The sequence below is a fragment of the Engystomops pustulosus genome, chromosome 7 (genome assembly GCF_040894005.1).
Source record: "Engystomops pustulosus chromosome 7, aEngPut4.maternal, whole genome shotgun sequence".
In the NCBI taxonomy this organism is placed as follows: Eukaryota; Metazoa; Chordata; class Amphibia; order Anura; family Leptodactylidae; genus Engystomops; species Engystomops pustulosus.
This window is the reverse complement of record NC_092417.1, coordinates 17,617,861-17,638,343: the sequence shown is the minus strand read 5'-3', so window position 1 is coordinate 17,638,343 and position 20,483 is coordinate 17,617,861. Positions and strand designations below refer to the sequence as shown.

The 20,483-nt window shown below is 43.9% G+C and overlaps 1 protein-coding gene across 1 annotated transcript in view; it reads left to right on the top strand.

Moving 5' to 3' along the window:
- The first annotated feature begins 212 nt into the window (after positions 1-212).
- The window catches only part of SV2A (synaptic vesicle glycoprotein 2A), a 112,410-nt gene continuing 92,139 nt past the window's right edge, over positions 213-20,483 (top strand). Inside the window, exon 1 of the mRNA XM_072114983.1 lies at positions 213-362. The gene's annotated coding sequence lies outside the window, so the exon portion shown is untranslated. The remainder of the gene's footprint in view (positions 363-20,483) is intronic.

The following is a 20,483-nucleotide window of genomic DNA, read 5'->3' as shown; positions in this document are numbered from 1 at the left end:
TTCAGTGCATTTCAATGAGACGCATTAGAGGAGGCAGTGCTGCCCAGGGGAGGGGGGCACTTCCAGGTCTGCACCTGTCTCCAGGTGGGGAGGCAGGCGTCTCCTGCCCTCCTCCTTGCTGATTGGTGTGTGTGTGGAGGAGAAGTCAGATGTCAGGTGGTGCAGCCTGGGGAGAGGCTATGGGGGAGGTTAGAGATGCCTCCTCTCTGCCCTCCCCCCTATTTGGCTGTGTGCAGTGGTATCACCCGTGCTCTGTTGTAAGAGCAGCTCTCAGTCTGGTACCCAAAGCCTCAGCATCCTCATCCCTCCTGCATCCTCCCTGGCACCGCTGCCCCTGCACCGCCTGGCATGCCCCACACAAGGTAATCAGCACCCCCATATTTAACCCTTTCTGTAACACATTGCCTTTGTAACAATCCGTGCCCTTCATCCCAATGCTGTAGCCATTTTGTCCTAGAAATCTGTGCCCCCCCTTTACATATATGCAGGTCATGGCATGGCGGGCACTCTGTGTGTGGGTACAGGGGCTGGCATCCTCTTGGTGCACTAGCCCTTGCCTCCCCTATACAGCACAGTATGACCTTGGAGTATTGCACAGCCATAGAAATATCTAAGACCCCCATAACTAGTGGCTGGAGGTGGGGGGGGGGGGGGAGGGGGTGTGGGTGACAACGCCAGGAGGTATCTATAGGGCACCAGGAGAGGGTTATTGTGTATGGAGCAGCACACGTGTGCTACAGGCCAGGTATTACAGATATGGGGGCGGTCACTTAACCTTGGAACCAAATCACAGCGAGCACGGATGTAGAATTATCTATGTCATTGGTGGACAGGACTGGTCTTAAAGGGTTAATCCCATGTCAAATGTTTATTTTTTCATCTAATTTCTATATATATATCTATCTATCATTTATCTACCTATTTATCTCATATTTATATCTATTATATGTATGTATTATATAGCTATTTATATATTCTATATCATATCTATCTTACATTTATTTTTTAGTGTATCTCATCTTTATCTATTGGTCTGTCCATCTATCTAAATATATATATTACATATTTATCCACTTATCTATTTATCTTTTTTATTCCATATGTATCTATTGGTCTATCAATCTATCCACCCATTCATACATCCACATTAATCTTATATACATCTTTTCATCATCTGTGTATCCCATACTTGTCTGTCTATTCATCTTTCTAATAATCTATACATCCACATTTATCAGTCTTATATTTATACTTCCTATCTATCTATTTATCTATCTATCTATCTATCTATCTATCTATCTATCTATCCCTTATCTATCTATCTCATATCTATCTATCTATCTATCTATCTATCTATCTATCTATCTATCTATCTATCTATCTATCTATCTATCTCCTATCTATCTATCTCATATCTATCTATTTATCTATCTATCTATCTCTTATCTATCTATCTCATATCTATCTATCTATCTCATATCTATCTATCTATTTATCTATCTATCTATCTATCTATCTATCTATCTATCTATCTATCTATCTATCTATCCCTTATCTATCTATCTCATATCTATCTATCTATCTATCTCCTATCTATCTATCTCATATCTATCTATTTATCTATCTATCTATCTATCTCTTATCTATCTATCTCATATCTATCTATCTATCTATCTCATATCTATCTATTTATCTATCTATCTATCTATCTATCTATCTATCTATCTATCTCTTATCTATCTATCTCATATCTATCTATCTATCTATCTATCTATCTCATATCTATCTATCTATCTATCTATCTCATATCTATCTATCTATCTATCTATCTATCTATCTATCTATCTATCTCATATCTATCTATCTATCTATCTATCTCATATCTATCTATCTATCTATCTATCTATCTATGTCATATTTATGTGATATCGATCTTTATATCTATTATAGCTCTATCTATCATCTTTATATCTTCTACCTATCTCTATCCATCTATCTATGCTATATCTATCTTATATATATCTATCCGTCCTTCCATCCTACACCACTATTGTTTGTCCCGCTTGTTCAATCCTGAATGACCTTGACTTTCTGGAGACTTAATAGTAAAGGTACACAGCTCTTAATGGCTTGTCTCAGCTTCTAGCAACGGGCAGCTTCCGTCGCCTGGTTTGGGAATATCCATCCCCCCCGTTGCTCAGGTTGAGGACGCTACGTGTTGTGATGCATTTCATTTCCATTGCCTGGGGCTGGATGCTGTGAGATCATTATAAATAAAGCTGTGGCAGATGTGTGGATATAACATAACCTTAATGATATAATATACTGTATGTTATGTGTATGTATATTTATGGGGTACCCTCAGCGCCCCTGCCACCCCCCTTCCCCCCCGTCTTTTGATCCATGTATGACAAATTGTGAATTTCCTTATTTGATGCATGAACGACTTCACCGTTACAAATAGCGGCCAGAGGAGAGAAAAAACGTGAAAAGGAGATATCTCGTGGCCCGTGGCACATCATACGTGATCAGTAATTGGCTCTGAAGGCTTCGCCGCCCCCGACTGCACCAATTTGTCAGCGTTTGCGCTGCTCTGAAACAGGGGATCCCCTGAATATTCTTAGTACATGACGTAAACCAGGCATTGAGGAAGGACTTGACAATGGAAGGGCATGCTGGGATTTGTAGTCTTTATACATCTAGCGTAGTCGTGTAGTCAGGGGCCTGGTGTGCACGAGAAATTTGGGGTCCCTTTTTATCCAATCTCTCGTTACTGAATTGAGTTAATCCCTACCATGTCGCCTCCTTCATGTTGCAGCCATATTCTACCCACCAGGGTATTTGCTATTCTTTAGTTCCTCCCACTATTTTGGCTGATATTTTAGTGTCCCACCCTTTATTCTGCGCAATATTTGTAAGTTCAGGTGCCTATTGTGGCTGCTAGTTTTTAGCCCCGCCCACCCGCTCCCCTTGTGTCCCATCTCCTATTGTGGCCTCTGTGTTTCAGTCCCACCTTCTATTGTGCAGAATATGCTTGAGTCCCGCCCCTTTTGTGTCCCTTCTCCAAAATCATGGTATTTTTGAGCCCCCTCCCCAATTGCAGTTGAGTCCCTCCCCCTACTGTGGTCGGTATTTTTGATTCTCACTCCTTATTGTGGCGATTATTTTCTAGCCTGCCCTCTGGGTTCCCCTTTGTGGCACATTTGCTATTTTCGACTGTATTTTTAAGCCCCACCCCATTTTCAGTTGCTTTTTTTAAAGCCCCTCCCCCTACTGTGCAGAATGTGTTGGAATTCCGTTCCCCTTATGTCCCATCTCCTATAACCTATACTATTGAGTCTTGTTGCCTAGTGTGACTGGTATTTTTTAAATGGCAACCCTACCCACCTACTATATACCAATTTTAAATTTGCTTCGCCACTATGGGTATTACGTCGACCCCTAAACAAGCCAATTATCCACCTACGAGGTCCTACTTGATATCAAAGATGGTTATGGAATCTCCTTCACCCAATGATCCATTTGGGCCAATCAGCAAAATCGAAATGAATCACATGCTCAGGCATTTCCTGTGTGTGACTACACCCCACAGAGGTCCTGGTAGAACAAGAACCAACATAGGGCATGTATGAACGGTGAATATAAGGGGTCTGTTATAAGGCTCCAAATATAATGGAGGCAGCAGAGGAAATGCTGATAAGTGAAATGGATGCGGCTTCAAAGCATGGTGAAGTACTTATCATGGGGGACTTCAATTACCCAGATATTGACTGGGGGGCAGAAACCTGCAGGTCCTTCAAAGGTAGCAGGTTCTTGTCAACAACAAAAGACAATTACCTGTCGCAACTAGTCCTGGAGCCAACAAGAGGGGGGGCACTGCTGGACCTTATCCTTACCAACAGACCTGATAGGGTATCAAAACTACAGGTTGGGGGGAACCTGGGGAATAGTGATCATAATATCATTGATTTTGTATTACGCTTTACTAAGCATGTTAGTGAAGGGGCAACCAACACTCTAAACTTCAGGAGGGCAAATTTTCAGCAACTAAGGGAAGACCTTAAAGGCATAGACTGGGATAATGCTCTCAAGGACAAAAGCCCCCCCCCCAAAAATGGGACTTTTTCTCATATATTCTGAAAAAGTCCTGTGAGAAACACATACCTTATGGGAAAAAGCATAAAAGGAACAAGAAAAACCCTATGTGGCTAACTAGTCTTGTAAGGAAAGCAATAAGCGAGAAAGATAAAGCGTTTAAGGTGCTAAAACGTGAAGGTAGCGATGAGGCATTACAGGATTATAGAGAGAAAAATAAATCCTGTAAAAAGCAGATAAAGGCCGCAAAAATAGAGACTGAGAGAAATATTGCCAGGGAGAGCAAAAATAATCCCAAATTATTTTTCAAGTATATAAATGATAAGAAACTAAAAACAGAGAGTGTGGGTCCCCTTAGAAATAACATGGGGGTCATGGTGGAAGGAGATGAGGAAAGGGCCAGTCTACTGAATGTCGCCTTCTCAACTGTCTTTACCCAGGAAAATCCCCTGGTGGAAGACACAATGAGGAATAATGTTAATTCTTTTTATAATGTCAACAGTTTAACCCAGGAAGAACCCGGGGGCATACACCCCCGGGTTCTGCATGAATTATGTACCGTGATAGACAGACCGTTATTTTTAATATTTGAAGATTCACTGAGGACTGGTTATGTTCCACAGGAATGGCGCATAGCAAATGTGGTACCAATATACAAAAAAGGATCAAATAGCGATCCTGGAAACTACAGACCCGTGAGTCTAACTGCTGTGGTGGGGAAAATATTTGAGGGGTTTATTAGAGATGCTATCCTGGAGTATCTCACTGTGCACAACCTTATAACCCAGCGTCAGCATGGGTTTATGAGAGATCGGTCCTGTCAGACTAATCTGATTGGTTTCTACGAGGAGGTAAGTTCAAGACTGGATCTGGGGGACGCTGTGGATGTTGTATATCTGGACTTCTCAAAGGCATTTGACACCGTGCCACATAAAAGGTTGGTATATAAAATGAGACTGCTGGGAATAGGAGAAAATCTGTGTATCTGGGTAAGTGATTGGCTTAGTGATAGAAAACAGAGGGTGGTCATTAATGGCACATTCTCAGATTGGGTGGATGTTACCAGTGGAGTGCCACAGGGGTCAGTATTGGGGCCACTTCTTTTTAATATTTTTATTAATGACCTTGTAGTGGGTTTACACAGTCAAGTTTCAATATTTGCAGATGATACTAAGCTGTGTAAAGTAATAAATACTGAGGTCGATAGTTTAGCATTACAGAGGGATTTGTGGAAGCTTGAGGGATGGGCAGAGAAATGGTTGATGAGGTTTAATGTAGATAAATGTAAAGTTATGCACTTGGGCCATGGAAACAAAAAGTATAATTATGTTCTAAACGGTCAATTACTTAGTAAAACTGAAGCTGAAAAGGACTTGGGCGTATTGGTGGATGGTAAACTTAATTTTAGTGACCAGAGCCAGGCGGCTGCTGCTAAAGCAAATAAAATAATGGGATGTATCAAGAGAGGAATAGATTCTCATGATAAAGACATAATTCTGCCCTTATACAAATCCCTGGTTAGACCACACATGGAATATTGTGTACAGTTTTGGGCACCAGTGTATAAAAAGGATATAATAGAGCTGGAACGGGTGCAGAGGAGAGCAACCAGGATTATTAGGGGAATAGGGGGACTAGAATACAATGACAGATTACAAAATTTGGGATTATTCAGTTTAGAAAAAAGACGACTGAGGGGAGACCTCATTACAATGTACAAATACCTGAACGGACAGTACAAGGATCTCTCCAAAGATCTTTTTATACCTAGGCCTATGACCAGGACAAGGGGGCATCCTATGCGCCTAGAGGAGAGGCGATTTTACCATCACCATAGACAAAGGTTCTTTACTGTACGAGCAGTGAGACTATGGAACTCTCTGCCGCAGGAGGTTGTTATGGCGGACTCTATGTACATGTTCAAGAGAGGCCTGGATGACTTTCTGGAGAGAAAAAATATCACGGGTTATGGGGATAAAACATTTATTTAATTCTTGAAGGTTGGACTTGATGGACTTGCGTCTCCTTCCAGCCTTATATACTATGATACTATGATACTATGAATATCATTTGAAATCCAGAATTTGGCAGTTTTGTAGATATTTTTCTGCCCCTGGAAAATTCCTTTAAGAGCATTAGAACATGCCCTTTAAGAGCAATTGAATTATACAGAGCCTTTGACAAGTTTATAGGTGCTCTGAGCCTCTCCAGTTGACTGTATCTGCCGCCAAGCTGCAAACCCATTGCCTCTTCTCAGAAATCATTTGCATATATTACCGCACATCTCACCTGCTGCCGGGGTGTGAAGACGCAGCGCTAACACTTTTCAGGGTGTAAAAACGTCTGATGGATCCGTGTATAGTCAGATTTATCAGGATTTATTTGAGGATATTTATGGGATTAGCTTGTGTGATGTAGTAAGGACTATATGAGCGTTCTGCTGACCTCATTGTGTCTTTGATGACATCACAGTTCCCAGTCACCAATGCATTTATACATATATATACGTGTGTGTGTGTGTGGTGTATGAAGGTATTATTTAGGATGCATTATAAAGTCAAGTAGTATACATGCATTATATGAAAGATACATTGTATGTTAATTGTATGTTAACATTGAATGGAAGCTGGACGACAGATATATATAGGCACAGTTTGGCGGTATTATTTGTGAGTAATATAGAGGCATTACTTGGACGCTGTCTCCTAGCATTATATGGACGCTAAATAATATGGATGCTGTAAAGTAGCATTATATGAGCGCCAGGGCCGGATTAAGGGTGGTGGGGGCCCTTCCAACAATGTTTTTGGAGGTGTAAAGCCTGCCAGCCCTCTATAGTATGTAGCCTGCCAGCCCCCTGTATTATATATAGCCTGCCAGACCCCTGTATTATATATAGCCTGCCAGCCCTCTATAGTATGTAGCCTGCCAGCCCTCTATAGTATGTAGCCTGCCAGCCCCCTGTAGTATGTAGCCTGCCAGACCCCTGTATTATATATAGCCTGCCAGCCCTCTATAGTATGTAGCCTGCCAGCCCTCTATAGTATGTAGCCTGCCAGCCCCCTGTATTATATATAGCCTGCCAGACCCCTGTATTATATATAGCCTGCCAGCCCTCTATAGTATGTAGCCTGCCAGCCCTCTATAGTATGTAGCCTGCCAGCCCCCTGTAGTATGTAGCCTGCCAGACCCCTGTATTATATATAGCCTGCCAGCCCCCTGTAGTATGTAGCCGGCCAGACCCCTGTATTATATATAGCGTGCCAGACCCCTGTATTATATATAGCCTGCCAGCCCTCTATAGTATGTAGCCTGCCAGCCCTCTATAGTATGTAGCCTGCCAGCCCCCTGTAGTATGTAGCCTGCCAGACCCCTGTATTATATATAGCCTGCCAGCCCTCTATAGTATGTAGCCTGCCAGCCCCCTGTAGTATGTAGCCTGCCAGACCCCTGTATTATATATAGCGTGCCAGACCCCTGTATTATATATAGCCTGCCAGCCCTCTATAGTATGTAGCCTGCCAGCCCTCTATAGTATGTAGCCTGCCAGCCCCCTGTAGTATGTAGCCTGCCAGACCCCTGTATTATATATAGCCTGCCAGCCCTCTATAATATGTAGCCTGCCAGCCCCCTGTAGTATGTAGCCTGCCAGACCCCTGTATTATATATAGCGTGCCAGACCCCTGTATTATATATAGCCTGCCAGCCCTCTATAGTATGTAGCCTGCCAGCCCTCCATAGTATGTAGCCTGCCAGCCCCCTGTAGTATGTAGCCTGCCAGACCCCTGTATTATATATAGCCTGCCAGCCCTCTATAGTATGTAGCCTGCCAGCCCCCTGTAGTATGTAGCCTGCCAGACCCCTGTATTATATATAGCGTGCCAGACCCCTGTAGTATACAGCCACCAGCCCCCTGTAGTATACAGCCAACAGCCCCCTGTAGACTTTAGCCGCCAGTCCCCTATAGAAAATGGCAATCTCGGTGATCTCCCCCAGCGAAGGCAGCTGTGTCTCACTGACACAGCTAACATCCTAGACCCCTATGTGCGTTGCAGCCGGCTGAGCTGAGTCGCTGACTTTTGGAAACTGGTGGGGGCCCAGGGGCTTGAGCCCCAGGAGCCCCTCCTTTAATCCGGCCCTGATGAGCGCTGTATGGTAGTATTATATTGAAGCTGAAATGCTAAATGATATGGATGCTGCATTGCTTTATATGAGCGCTGTATGGTAGTATTATTTGGGAGCTGAATGGTAGCATTTTTCAGAAGCTGAATGGTAGATATATACCAATACACCTATATCCACACGTTATGACGGCATGACTGTATGAATCAGTATGGTGGTATAGTATGGGCGCTGTATGTTAGTATAATTTGGTTGCTTAATCTGTGATTTGTATCTGCACCGTATGATGGTAGTATTTGGGAGTAGTATGGTAGCATTGTTTAGAAGCTGAATGGCAAATTTACATAGGTACAATAAGACAGTATTATTTAGAAACAGTATGGTGGCATTGAATGGGCGCTGTATGTTAGTTTATTATTTGAAAGTTCAATGAGAGATTTATATCCGCACGGTATGATGGTATTATTTGGGAGATATATGGTAGCATTACATTGGCACATTGTAGTATTATTTGGAAGCTAAATGGCAAATTTATATCAGATTTATATCAGTATGACAGAATTATGTGGGAGCAGACGGGTAAGATTATTTGGGTGCTGTATGATAGTACTGTTTGGAAGCTGAATGGCAGAGTATTATATTGAACTATATTTACATATTTTAACTCTCATCCCAAACTTTGGTTTTCTTGTGGCATGGATAACAATTTTGTGTCTCCTTTAAGGGGGTTGCCTAAAAAAATTGTCTATAGGTTGCTGGTTCTGGAATTGAGAACAACCCCGGGAATCTGAATCTATTTTCTTGGGCCTAGTGTTCAACAGTGTCCTTGTCACCCATAGCAACCAATCACAGCAAAGCTTCCAATGTGTACTCTGCTCTTGAAAAATGAAACCTGCGCCGTGATTGGCTTCTGCCACAGCTTTTTGTTTTAGACTGTTTTATTAGTTTTCTTTACATTTAGTTTTTTTAGTTTTTAGGCGGGTGTAGTGTATAAGCCACGCCTACCCCTGCCAACTGCACTGGTCCCACGGTGAATATATATACCTGTGTGTATAAAGCACTTTGATTCTGTCATGAAGGAGTATGATGCGACCGTGTATCTGTGTTTTATGGACGGTTTGTATAGAGTTTGTATGAGATTTTTTGGGTAGATTGGGGTAGCGGCATGCTACACGCAACGCTCCTATTTTCGTACCGCACAATATGTGTTGTATTAGCGAGATACAGGAGTGTTATCGCGGGGCAGGCTGCACGCTGTTCCTTCTTGCACATCATCCCTTTCCTGTCAGGAGTATGCTAGTGATCTATTCTTAGAGGCGCAGCAGCGAGGGAGGCGCGAGGTCTGCGTGTAACAGTGTGTACGAGGCACGGAAATCAGATATTTATAGGTAGAGAGACTAATGCACCAGGGCAGCCTTGTAATGGCTGTCCTGCCAATGGTAGACTCAGTGCCACCGTCACAACTCAAAAATTCTCACCACAACATCGGATGGGACTGAAAAATGTCCACCAATATAGGGGTCAGCTAAGGGAGCCCTTTATTTGGGTACTTTCTTGGGTACACACAAATAAAACACACATTTTACACACATAAATTACTCCCTCTAGACCCCCGGTGGAGTGGTCTGACTCCTAAACTTCCACCCAATACACTGGCCGAACTTGTAGCATAGTGGGCAGGGGATAACCCTATTAATAGGCCAGTTTTAGCAAAATTCAAAATGGCCGCCATTATACAGGACAGTTTAAGGAGCCCTTTAATCCAGACGTTGCACACAAATAACACGACCGCTTGAGTGGTCAGACTCCTCAAACTTCCACCTAATTAGCATTGTGATTGTGGCCAACCCTACTCATAAGCCGGTTCTGGACATGGACAGATGGCACTGGTGTTGGTTTCCTTCTCCACTTTGGGCCTACTTCTTTACATTGCAGAACCAATGTCATTGGTTAATCTTTATAGGCACATAGTCTCATCTCCACAGTATAACAGAGGCGGCCATTTTATTTGCCACATTATCAACTTCCTGTTATTAACTTGCCAACAGGAATCTTGACCCTCAAGTTTTTGCTGTATGGTGCCAATTCTGAGGCCCAAAAGCAATTAACTATACTTAGACTTTGTCTATCCATCCATGTGGGCACCCCCCAGCAGCTCTGGGCCCTGCACTTGCCCAGGTATGCTCAGTGCTGACACCCGCCCTGCTGGTGTATATAAGTACTTTCCTCCTTGAGAGGACCCCAGGTTTAGCCCCCATCCACATTCCATTTTAGCCTTTGTTTGATGAAAAAAACAGGAAAAACTCCCAACATATAATCTCCAACAAACAGCCTTGACCTATCCCCGATATTCTGACAACCCCTTTAAGGACAAGTTGAGTGTGTCATTGCAGCTCAGCTTCACTGTTAATGAGGGGCTGATCTGCTGATTGGTGGGATCTCCCCTAATCGTCTATCCTGAGGATCAGTTATTAATTATTATTCCTGGTCAACCCCTTTAAGTGCATGGCCAACTTTCTTATGTGCAGTTATTTGTAGGTGGCATTATAGCTCAGGCTCAGTGCTTATGGCTGATCGATCCTGGTCTGGTTGTCCCCTACCTGCTGAACAGATATTAATGCCCATCTTGTGGATAGGTCATCAATTATAATTCCTGGACAACCCCTTTAAGTGCATGGCATTTGATCAGGATTGGTTTCACTCACTTTCAATTGAAGATCATGAAAGTATCCATTCAGCAAAAGCAAGCAGATGTCTTGTAAACCATAATGAAAGTCAAAGCGTCTGACCTTTCCACACCCCCCACCTTCTTGCTGACGTTCTCCGTTGTGTATAAAAACTACCATGATGATCTGTTTGTGTCGCAGCTCGGCAGGGACAATCCACTGAAGATTTGCTGTGCAGTGTTCATACAGTAGGCTGGATCCATCGCCGGCGTGGGGACGTGACATGAATGTGAATGTCAGAGCGCCCGTGTCTTGCAGTCATGCCTGGGTCACTGTTATGGGCACATTAATCAGGGCGCAGGACCTTCAGGATGTTCCCGATCCGGCTCTGTGATATAGCGGGGCTGCTTTAACCTTGTCAGGCCATAACGGCATCTGTAGGGAGCTGCGGAAGAAATGGAGCGTCCCTTCCTTCCCGGTACTGGCGCATTTCGGAGACTTCGGATGTCATGTGCCATTTAATAGCAGCCGGCAGATTACAAGCCTTCAGGCTCCTCGCATAGTCGCTGACAATACAAGGAGAAGAACACGGTTTTCCAAAACGAGATCAAAAACTCAATTTTATTCTTACTGGTACAGACAAGTAACCAAATTACTGCGTCGTTCCGCACTTAAACATCCGATTAATCTTTAGTTCGGTAAAGAATCTTAAGTAATTTTGAAAATATGGTTTATACTCCATACACTACCAAAGCTGCACCCAAAATTCCTTTGCTAAATATTGCAGTAGCTCTGTCGGTGAATACAGCTTTGGATGTGAGTAGAGTATAAATCAGTATAAGATCGTCGATCAGCAGTGTATGTAGAAAGATACATTTTGCAGCAATCTCAGCCTATGGGATGTCGTAGTTTGAGCTAAGGCGGTCACTTATAATTTTCTAATTCGGTTCCGCCTATTAGAAAACTTTTTTTTTTTTTTTTAAAACAGCACCATAGCTATGTTCAGATTAAGTGTGGAATTGCAGCTCAGCTCCATTAAAGGAAATCTACCACCAGGATGAAGGATTGTAAACCAAGCACACTGACATACTGGTGTGTGCCCCCTCCGGCAGGATCTGCTCTTCTTGTAGCTTCGTATGCCTTTGTTTTTAAGAAAAAAAGGTTTTAAAAATTATGTAGATGAGCCTCCGGGGCTCCAAGCTTCATTGACATCTATAGACTCTGGAGCCCCGGAGGCTCATTTGCAAAATTTGTGAAACCTTTTTATAGTAAAAACAAGGTCCTAAGAAGCTAAAAGAAAAGCTGAACCTGCCAGAGGGGGCACACACCAGTATGTCAGCGTGCTTGGTTTACAATTCTTTATCCTGGTGGTAGATTTACTTTAAAGTGAATCGGGCTGAGCTGCAGTACTGGGAACAACCAATAAAGGGGGTGGTGCTTTTTTTTGGAAGAAGAGAAGCTTTGGTTTTTTTTCCTTTACAAAATCTTCAAGTAAAATTGACAATTTCTCTACTCATGTACCATGCATTATTATAGAAATATAATAAAAAATCTCATAATATAAAATGAATATATAGCGCCATCTAGATATTTCAAACCATGAAAAACTGCATCTGATTTTTGAGTGGGAGATGATTACAAAGAGCGTCTCACTCTCTGGAGGACCTGTTCTGTCCTTCGTTACATAGATAACGATGGACATGGTGTAATGCTTAATCTCTCCTGTGGTGGCGCTGTAGGGAAATCTAACACTTACTTCCAGGTTTCCGCACAGATTGCAGCTGATCACTAGGGATCACAGCAGGAAGACACTTTATTATCATATTGGTTTATAAGATTTAAGGATTTCCATAGCATTGGACCCCTTTAACATAACCTTCCAGTTTGTCCAGGGCTGTGCATATATCTCAGAGACTACTTGAAGGCATCATCTAGTGTGGTCTCCCGTGTACTACATACAGATCCCAGGACGCCCCTGTATTCCCCAGCTGTTATGGTTGGGCAGCGGACCGCTCACATGAGTCAGACTGGTGCCATGGAGCGAAGCCAGGATCATGTCACACAGGAAGGAAAGATCTATATGTCCATAACATCGGACCGATTGTAAGATCATGGAGCCGAGCTACTTAGGTTCAGGGATATGTGGTCTCCCGATGCCGTCAGGTTTATAAACATTACATGACCAGGGCGCGCTCATATGCATTGTATTACCCAGAAGCCTTTGCAGATACATTTGTAGAATTAGACATGACGCTGTCTCACCTAAGTCATCCTCACAGGAAGATGGCACATCAATGGCTGCCTGATGTGACCAATCACTGACTAGCAGCACATAGGACGGCTCGTCGATTCCACAGACAAATGATGTGTCATTTTAAATAAAACCTTAATAGTCAGCGCCGAGTCTCCGGACTTAGTCCATCACTTCAATTTGCAAATCATCGTGGCGGGTTCAGATGTGACAGATTTCCCACGATGGGCGATAAATCTACACAGATCCTCGACTGGAATAGAAATCAGAAAAATAAGCCTAAAAAGTAATCAGTGTTTCTTGTCGTCTTAGTTCTGGGTTCTCGTTCATTTATGAAGACGTGATTATAATACAATCCAATCCCTTCTTATCACACTCTCCACGTTGGACCTCCAAACCCAACGCCGATGACATACGAAGAGGGGTTCAAAACTACTACAGTAGGCCTCAAATTTATCATAAATGCCTTTGTTGGCCCATAGCAACCAATCACAGCTCAGCTTTTATATTTTCAAACTGGTTTTGAAAAGGAAAGCTGATCTCTCATTGGTTGCTATGTGCCACAAGGACAGTATCAATGTTAGACAGGTCCAATTTGGGCCTTATATCCCAAGACACATCCCTATCACTTAGGGCATCTAACACCTCAAGAGTAATGAGCCATTGGGTACTTTCATGTCCATAGCTTAAGGGGGTGAAGTTGCACCTGAACCCAAAATCCTAAAGGCTTCCATAATCATCAGTTGTAAATCGGCCGACTGCCTAATATGTATGGAGCCTCAGGGCTGGCAGATGTTGGGGGAGATTGGGATTGGGTGGGCTGCGGAAGTGGCGGAGTTGATCATGCATGTGTATGTGGGAGTCTGGAGCAATAATTGATGGATGAATGAACATTTGGCTCATATCTACAGATGGGGTCTGGTACAGATTTTGCCTTGGGACCCAGAACCTTCATGTGACACCTCTGAGAAACTAAATTTTTACTTTACCTGTTTCCAAAGATTCCAGGTGGTAAAAGCACCGGGGCTCAAATGAGTTGAGTCTCGGCAATGCACATAGTCAGTACACACATGCGCTCCATGTTCAGAGCATGTGTGATGAAGCGTGATGCCCTACCCTCGTTGCACCTACGTTTGGGGGCTGAAGTAGACTCAAGTCAACAGACCCCCCACCACCTATAGCACCTAGAATCTTGGGAAACCTACTGTGTGTCCTGTCCTGGAAAGAATGGAAAGGACATAGAACAGTATTTTTTATTTATTTTACAGATCCGGGCTGTTTACAGGGTCCTGAACCAAATAAAGTGAATGGGTCCCACACAGGAGTCTTTGATATGAGGCTCAGCTGGCGTCCACATGTTCAGTTTTTCATACGCAGTTTTTGAAGCCAGAAGCAGGTGTGGACCACAATGGGTGAGAACATATCATTGAGAGAAGCTCCTCCTCGTCTTCTCCTGATTTGAAAACTGCATTTGCAAAACTGAACAGGTGGACGCAGCCTTGGTGCATTATTGTTCCTCCTCCTCTTCGGTTCCATTGGATATACCGTATACACTTGTGTATTAGCTGAGGTTTTCAGCACAAAAAAATGTGCCATGCGAGTCGTGTCCATGCGATATGCCGGTGCACACTATGATGCGGCGGTGTCGCTGCTGATAACGTCATAGTGTGCGACGACCTGCTTATACTCGGGTCGGCTTATACTCGAGTATATACGGTACCAAAATTTGTTGACCTCTTAGGATATCCAGCGCTCAACTGTGTGTCCCTGCCTGGCGTAGAGTTGCGACGACCTGTGGCAGGCTCGAGCATTGGCTATTGTGTGTGCCAGCCCACCCTGCGGCCCACTTGGGGTGGAGGTGGCATAAGGGGCGTAAAGTCGTAATTCTTCCCCCCATATCCCACAGGTTATGCCTGTTACCCATGTGCAAGTTTGTTCTGGCAAAATTACTCCATGATTGTGCGGAACTTACCGGACACAACCTACAACTGCTGAACTAAACTCAGCACGTTATGGCTGTTTTTGGGTCATCCCACACGTTCACGGAACGCCTTAACATAACCTCAGCAATTTAATGCAATTTATGGAGAAAAAAAACATGAAAACACGTCGGATGTGTAGATCTCCATATAAAACTAATCTATATGCACCAATGTATGGATGGGGTCTCCCAACTCTTGCCTGACAGACGATCCTTCTGAATATTCGATCTTTACATGGCCGATCCTTTTGATTTTAGGGGAGACAAGCCGCTGCCAGATCTATCTGTTAGCAGTACGCTCTCCTAGCTCCTAGCTGGACTGAGTATACATGTGTAGTGGTTTGGGAGACATAGTTGTAGGACGAAAGGACAACTATTGTCACCTTCACAGGTGCCGCAGGGGGCTAAAAGCATCCACATTACAAATCACCCACTATATAAGAGCGGGGGATGTAAGTAGTTAATAATGATAACGAGTGTCAGAATTATTTTTATAATCATCTAATCAGCCGTCCATGTAACATAATGCGATGTGCTATGTATGTCAGGTCATGGCGGTGATTAGCAGGTAATGGCATCACCTATCCAGAGACGAGCGAGCGTCAGCCTCACATTTTACGCACATGGAGAGATGAGGAGGAGGGGGAGGCTGCGGGGGTGGGGGGATTAGGCTGAGGCTCTGCGTAGACTGGAGGTGGCTGTGTACTTATGCCGATGAATACTGATTGATTTCTATTGTGGAGGACCACCTGGTAGGAGAACATCAGCAAGATGCTAGACCCCATCTGTAATACAACCTAGCAATTCCATGAATATTATGCACGGGACTGAGGTCGATATATACTAAAATAAAAGTGTAACCATCGTAATGGTAGAAAATCTATAAAGATGTCTCTACGTAACACTGTCCTGTAACCGAAACGTTTGAAACATCATAGGCTAGGATAGATAGGCCCACAAGATAATATCATTCTGAGGGCCCACTTATCATCAAGCTTGTAGCCTCCAAATTTTGTTGCCTTCTGCTGGTCTCCATTATTGGGTTAGACTCTGGGGGCACTGGAGAATCCTCTGATACTCTGGTGGGCCAGACCCATAATGAGAATACAAAGGGATCATGGACGATTCGACACTTCCTTGGCCATCTGGCTATGCCCCCGAAACAGTAGGGTATGTTGAAATTTAACATGTCCAAGCCTTCAGTCTCTATCCAGACATCTATCATGAAGAAAAGTAGGGGCATTAGTATAAACATGAGATGCTCACCTGAACAGAGGTGCATGAGTATCTTTAGAGATGCTGAGGGTGAAGGAACACATTCTTGTGGGTCCGACCATTGATTACCCCATCAATCACTTAGGATCAAAGAGTGGTCACCCGCCAGCTATCGATTATGTCTAACCAGCTTTAATGATGGGTGCTAACTTCAATACTTCAACCTCATTGACCTAAGAAATTTTTGAAAAGTGGACTTCCCTTTTAAATGAAGCAGCTACTGTCTTCTTAAAGGGAACCTGCCACCATGGACTTAATTTTCACTAAAGAAAGGTTGCCTTTCTGCAAATCTGCCTTTCTGCTTTCTCATTTGCATTACAAAATAATTGTGTGTTATAACTTACCTTGCCCCCTGACAGAATCCTCTGTGTAGTCCCAGGGGTTCGGCTTTGTTTGGATGCATTTAAAAAAACATGTGACTTGTCTGTGCCGTAGACTGCTCCACTCTTGGCCCCCACCTTTGTGCTCCTGTACAGCTCCTCCCTCCCTGATGTCAGTTCATCGGGCTGTGAGCTCTGTGAAGGAGCAGAAGGGAAGAGCTGTACAGGAGCACAAAGGTGGGGGCTGTGAACTGAGGAGGCTGTAGCACAGACAAGTCACATATTGTTTTTTTTAAATGCATCCCAACCAAAGCCCTACCCCTGGGACTACACAGAGGATTCTTTCAGTGTGCAAGGTAAGTTATAACACACAATTATATTGTAATGCAAATGCTTAGAGAAAGCAGAAAGGCAGATGTGCAATGCAGCTGTAATGGGCTCCTGTAACCCATCTGTAGTGAAAATGAGATCCATGGTGACAGGTTCCCTTTAAATAGCAGGCTTCATCGCCTCAAGATAGTAACTGGAAGTTCTGTACCAGCTCCTCATATTATATTACACGTTGTCTTAATCTAGTAGCCGAAAGCAAGCCGGGCCTATAATCCACTCCCGTCTAGATCCCACCGGACCTGCTGGATATTCCATCCCATTTCCCTGGCAGTATCGTGGATGTAACTTCACCGCGGGAGACGGTAATCAGCCTCAGTCACTTAACACTTATTAAGTAGGTCCTCAGAAGAAAATGAAATCTTTTATTACTGACTGAGGTCAACTAAGCCGGGACAGAAAATGCCTCCCGCATCTGATTAGAGATCGTCTGCGATCTATTACACACTGAAGGTGTCCGTCCAGCGGCGGATAATTCCAGCTACTTATTGACAGAGCCGTCAGAAGGGTTCTGGCTGCTTGGGAGGACGCCACATGCTGAATCGATGGACATATGTCTGTGTGTACTTGACTTATGTTAATTAGAAACACACTCTTGGCTGTGTCTCCGGCAATATCCGGATTGTGCACTGCAGTGCGGGGTGCCTTCACTACAATGGAGAGGACGGTCCCTTTCGGTTACATCAGAAAACACTTACTTGCTTAATGTACCAAAATTTTCAGGGTTAGCGTAGTTCCTAATTTTCAGAGGCCAGCCTAGAAACTTTGGGCAAGTTTTTGTCTGGGAAAAAGTGTGGGGCTGTTACCTACCCTAAAGTAGGTAGGCTTGGAACACCGAAGAACCCTAAAAAGTGTGTGAAGAACCTTTCTTAAGGGTTAAATGGAAAATTGGCGGTAAATCATATCTGTTAAGATGGACTCAATTCTGTTTAGAGAATTCTATTTGATCATAGAGTAGGTATGGAAAGTATTTAGACCACTTTAAATTGTTCACACTTTGTTTCATTGCAGCCAAATGGTAGGATCAAAAAGCTCTTTTTTTGCTCATTAATGTACAATCTTGACAAAAAAAACTGAAATGTAGATAATTTTGCTAATTTAATAAACAAGAAAAACTGAAATATCACATACCCATTCGCTGTGAAACTCATATTTAACTCACATGTTGTCCATTTCCTTCTGATCCTCCTTGAGATGGTTCTACTCCTTTGTTGGAGTCCAGATGTGTTTAATTAAACTGATTGGACTTGATAGGAAATGCCCACCCCTGTCTATATAAGACCTCACAGCTCACAGTGCATGTCGGAGCACATGAGAATCATGAGGTCTAAGGAACTGCCTAAGGAGCTCAGAGACAGAATTGTGGCCAGGCACACGTCTGGGCAATGTTACAAAAGAATTTCTGCAGCACTCAAGGTTCCTAAGAGCAAAGTGGCATCCATAATCCTTAAATGGAAGAAGTTTGGGATAACCACCACTCTTACTCAACCTGGCCGTCCATTCAAACTACTCAATCATGTGAGAAGAGCCTTGGTTAAAGAGGTAAAGAAGAACCCCAAGATCACTTGGCTGAGCTCTAGAGATGCAGTAGGCAGAGGAGATGGGAGTCACCTATCACTGCAGCCTTTACCACTCGGGGCTTTATTGCAGATTCTGCCTCTCCTCAGTGCAAGACATACAAAAGCTGCATACAGTGTGCAAAACACATAAAGACTCCCAGACTATGAGGAATAAGATTCTCTGCTCTGATGAGATGAAGATTGAACTTTCTGGTGTTTATTCTAAGCATTGGAGAAAACCAGGAGCTGCTCATCACCTGCCAAATCAACTGCCAAATACAATCCCAGCAGTGACACATGGTGGTGGCAGCATCAGGCTAAGTGGACAGGACCACTGGGTGTAATGAAGAAAAGATGAATGCGACCAAGTACAGAGATATCCTGTATGAGAACCTCTGCCAAGTACTCTGGACCTGTAGACTGGGCCAAAGGTTCACTTCCCAACAAGATGATGACCCTAAGCACAAGCTAAATACCAAAGCAGAGGCTTCAGAACATCTCTGTGACCATTCCTGACCGGCCCAGCTCGAGCCCGGAACTAAACCCAAAGGAGCATCTCTGGAGAGACATCATCATTCACCATCTAACCTGTGGGAACTGGAGAGGATCTGCAAGGAGGGTCTGAAGGATCCCCCAATCCAGGGGTGAGAAACTTGTAGCATCTTCCCAAGAAGACTCCTGGCTGCACCAGCTCCAAAGCTGCTTCTACTCAACACTGAGCAAAGGGGCCGAATACTCATCACCTCGAGATATTTCAGTTTTTCTTGTTTAATAAATTAGCAAAAATATCTACATTTCTGTTTTTTTCCTGTCAAGATGGGATGTAGAAAATGAACTTGGCTTCAATGAAACAGAGTAAAAAATGTAAAGGGGTCTGAATACTTTCCATACCCCCTGTATCTCTAGGGCAAAGGAATTTCTTTACAGCGCCACCACATTAGGAATTACACAGATCTAACTTCTATTAATGGATTATCTCAATGACACACATACGTGTTGGGTCCTCCAGAGGGGGAGACACTCTGGGGCATATTTATCAGGACCTCTGCGCAATGCCAGTGGCGCAGAGGCCCTGAAATAATAGCAAATGTTAGCTTATTGCTAGCTTTTGCGAATATTTGCCCCGATCCGCCACCTTCACGCCAGTGGGGCGTGAAGGGGCGTGAAGGGGGGGCACGGCCGGCCGAGCGGAGGGTGCGGCCGGCCTGGAGTGGGCTGTAGGCCCTGCCTGGCGTAGAATAAACACTACGCGGGCTCCCACCCCGATACATCAAAAGAGGGAAGCCAGCGCCAGCTTATGGTAAATATGCCCCTCTATATCACTGCACTTTCTAATAAGTGAGGGTCCTGGACCAGGGAATTCATTAATAAGGTATTGTAAATAGGTGGTGAGTGGTTTGACCCTCTATGACGGTATGTTACGTGTAATGCTATTGGCTGGCAGCGCTGCCTTCTTCTTGCATTATTAATAAATTACAACATAATTATAGTTTTCACTTAAGGAGAACATGTGCCGCCTCGTAAACGCAATGGGTTTCCTCCTCGGAGAGCATTCAATTACGGCTTGTAGATTGGCATCGTCTTGGCATAGGACGCAGGTACGGAGACGAGGATTGAATTGTTGGTTTTTCTCTTTCTAAGGAGCACAGAGAGAGTTAATAAAATCACGGGCGGGAAGGAGCGCGGCTGCGGAGTGTGCAGTCATAGCCAGGAGATACAAGGGTCGGCACATAACCGGGTAATGGCTCTCTATGACTCATTACAATCTCAGGTCTCCTGGAGATGGGCTCATTGACCCTCTTACCGTCAGGGTGCAAGGCATTGTGG